Source organism: Eumetopias jubatus, unplaced genomic scaffold, assembly GCF_037043125.1.
Source record: "Eumetopias jubatus isolate StellerSeaLion01/CBP00866 unplaced genomic scaffold, mEumJub1_p1.0 scaffold_1, whole genome shotgun sequence".
NCBI classification, from domain to species: Eukaryota; Metazoa; Chordata; class Mammalia; order Carnivora; family Otariidae; genus Eumetopias; species Eumetopias jubatus.
Genome location: NW_028274807.1, coordinates 14927628 through 14931508, shown reverse-complemented (window position 1 = coordinate 14931508; position 3881 = coordinate 14927628). Strand labels below are relative to the sequence as shown.

Genomic DNA, 3881 nt, shown 5'->3' with positions numbered 1-3881 from the left:
CTTTGCTCACTAAGTTCTTTGTGGAGATGAAGAACCCAAAGAATTAGCAGTGAAGCTTGTGGAAAGAATTTGGGATTCCGTAATGGGACATAGGGAGTAGATGTTAGGATCTCGGCAGCAGCCGAAATGGACTATTTTGTGGCCAGAAGGATGGTCTGAGAGAGCCTTAAAATTGGAGCATATGCTGAGTTGGAAGGAAGGTATGGGGTGATCTGTATAAACTAGGGAAGCAGGGTAGGCACCATCAGGGGCTCCTGGAGTGGCATCCGTGTGTCTCTTGGAAGAGCTGGTCTTGACTTCCACCCCAGCTAATTGCTGTTGTTTGGCTTTCTTGACTTTTGCTCTGTGGTTCTTGAACCAAACCTGCAGTACGGTGGGATGTATCTCCAGTTTCGAGGCCATTTCTTTCTGAAGGCTGGGAGCGGGGTATGGGTTCTTGCTGAACAAGAATTCTAAATCTGCCAGTTGTTTCTCAGTGAACATGGTTCGTTTCCTTTGTCAATGTTTCTGATCCTTTCCTTTAGGAAGGTCCCCTGTGCCTGCCATCCCATCTAGCTGGATCCCCATGCTCTGGTCCTGTGTCCCATAATCTTTATATTCTTAAAACAAAACAAAAAACAAACAAAACCTATGACAGACAGAGTGACCTTCATAAAATTCTAGTTAACATAACTAATTGTTGAAGCACAAACTTCCCACTTAAGCACAATGTAGAATTTCTAAATCCCTGGTCCTCCTCCGGAAATTTAACCTAGAACTTGGTGGGATGAGATAGTTGTCTGAACTCAGTGAGACAAACAAAATTTATACAGGATTCTTAAATATTATGCTTACGATTTTTTATGTAGAGTTTTCTAAAGTATATCCTAAGATAAATTCAGAGTAGCAGAGTTAAACATCTGGACAATGACATTTTTCTCCAACCACAATAGGATTGCATTTATTGATTTGTTCTTTGTAGTTATGCCATCTGTTGTTGTTGAGCACTCTGATAAGAACAGTTTTCTGAAGTTTATTCCTTTAATGACAAGAAAAATAAAACTTGAATTCAAGGAGTATGGATCCTCACACTACATTCTACCCACTGTATAAATATCACTTTCTACATTATATAGTATACAGTATATGATGAACACTCATGGAAGTATGCTTTCTTAGCTCTCAGGACCAGGCATAGTATCATCTGAGAAGCAGATACTTTTATCCTATGGACAATAAATCATATAACTAATTTCTGTGATACCTACCTATATTTTTTGAGCCAAAGTCATGGATCATTCCTAGAAAACAAACAAAAAAGACTTCAAAGTATACAATACACATAATAATCATGGTAATTCATCCTAAGGATAAGACACAAGACAATGATAAAAGTATATACACAAATACATCCATCTCAGTTTTTTATAATACTAGTTTTTATAATAATAACAGGGGTGCCTGACTGGCTCAGTCAGCAGAGCATGAGACTCTTGATATTGGGCTTGTAAGATTGAGCCCCACGTTGGATGTAGTGTCTACTGAAAAAGATAAAATAAAATCTTTAAAAAAAGAACAAAAATGGGACATAATCTACATGTACAGCAATAGAGTAATGGTAAGATAAAGTACATTGACAATATGGAATACTTTGCTATAATTAAAAACATGGTTTATAAGGCATTTTAATACCATAGGAAATCCTTAGTGGTACAATGGTAATTAACAAAAAGCAGTATACAAAAATCACTATGTGATTTTAATGATTTATGTGATTACATAAAATCTCAAATAAGAGTATGGGGACAGGGTTAATAATATATCTTGCAGGATTGTTGTGAAAACAAAAAGAATATGAGAGTAGAGAAGTTTGAATGGTAGTTCTTACAACATAAGCACTCGTTAAGTGTTGGTTTTTATTATTGTGCAAAATGTAAACAAATGCTCTTCCTAAAACATATATAACATAGACAGCCTCAGTAAGGTAGGTGCATCTAGAGAACATTTAACTAAAAGTCTTAATCAGCAGAAGAAAAAAGCATTCATTTACCAGAGTAAAGGTAATGTTCTCCAGGATAATCCTCTCAGCTGGATGCACACACAGAATGAGAGGAAGCTACTTAAGCAACCAGCACAAGGAGTTGAAATGGAACATTTACATAAAAGAATTCAAAAATGGATTGAGGGCACATAACTGAAGGCAGAAACTACCAGCATCCTGGGTTACCAGGAAACATAACTGAGCGGGCCAGTGAGTTGCAGCAGACATGAAGATGTCAAAAGTCTTCTGATGAGACCCTGAAGTCAGCTCTCCAACATAAAATAATGCAAAATTAGTAAGTCACTATAGCTTTAAATTCATTCATTCTTGTGCTTATTCACTCAAAAATATATATTGTACATGAACTGTAAGGTCCTTTTTGAAGCTTTGGGTATACTCTAATGGAAAAAAATAAATCAAGAGACAAAAACCCCTGTCCTTATGGGGCACATTCTTCTAGATGAGAATAAATATATCAGATGGTGTTCAATTATATGAAGGAAAAAGGGGTACAGAAGGGAGTTAGTGAGTGCAACAAGGGAGTTGACATTGTCAGCAGAGCGGCGGGGGAAGATTCACAGAGAAGGACATTTTGAGACAATTGGAGAAAATGGGGGAGCACACTGTGCTGATGTTTGGAAGAAAAGCACTCTAGATCAAAGGGGCTTTGAGCACTAGGGCACTGATGGGGAGAGTGTGACTGGCATATTCAGAGAAGCAACAGTGGAGGAAGCCTTTGGGAGGCTGGTGGGGAGGTACCTTTAGAGGTCATTGGAGGAATTTGGCTTTTACTCTGAATGGGGTAAGTAGCCAGTGGAGTATTTAGAAAGGAGTACCATGATCTTACATGATTTATATCCCTTCCTCCATCTTTCATTTCTCAAGTCTACCTGTAGGGATAAGAAGAGTGCATAACTTTCCAGGCAGGTCCAGCTCTCCCTGATGGAAGGTGGAAGTAGGTTCCAGCAACCTCCAGCAAAGAGACTGTGGAAAGGTGGAAGCAATCAAGGAGGCATTGTGCACAGCAAGTGGCAAAGGGATCCAGCGGGATATGTGTGGAACACTAAAAGTATCCACTCTGTGTAGCTTGGACAAGGACTCCAGTTATAGCAGTGGAGTTGGCCAGAAATGGTTGGATCCTGGATATGTTTTAAAAGTAGCGTTGATAAAACTTTTTGAGAGATTGGATGTAGACTTCAAGAGAGAGTAGTCAGGGAACTCAAAAACTTTTGACCTGGAAGTATGGATATGTCATTAACACATATGTGAAAGGTAGATCAAATTTTCTTTGGAGTGAGGGAAGATGAAAAGTCTATTTTTAGACATGTTCAGCTTAACATACCTGTGAGATAAGTAAATTTCATATAAGTAGTCGGATGTATGAGTCTCGTTTTTAGGTTGAGGGATCTGGGCTGGAAAGAAAGAAAGATGCCATGGCCATGTAGATGATGTTTAGCAATCTTAAGGTAAATGAGATTACACCGCTATAGGATGCTTTGAAAAATCAGTGAGATGATTAAGATTAATAAATTCCCCAAAGGAGAGGAAGTGAATTCTGTTTGATGAGATTAAGGAAGATTTAATTATTCTGATTGGTTTATGAAAATTCAAAGAAAGTCCTAACTCCGGCTTTTCCTCTCAGACCTGCTTTTGTTAAGGCTCTTGGGGACACTTAAGCAGTATCTTCTCTGGCATGGCAGCCCATGGTCTTTTCTTTCCAGTTCTATTCCTTCAACTTAGTAAAGAAATAACAATCTTCTTGTTTCATTTTTTCCTCTCTTCCCCTATGATCCTCTGCCTTGTTTTTTAATTCCACGTATCAGTGAGATCATATAATAATTGTCTTTTTCTGATTGACTTA

General features: G+C 38.2%; 1 pseudogene; it reads right to left on the bottom strand.

Annotated features, from left to right (window-relative positions):
- LOC114217011 (divergent paired-related homeobox pseudogene) lies at window positions 1-498 on the bottom strand (annotated as a pseudogene).
- Between the last annotated feature and the right edge of the window lie 3383 nt (window positions 499-3881).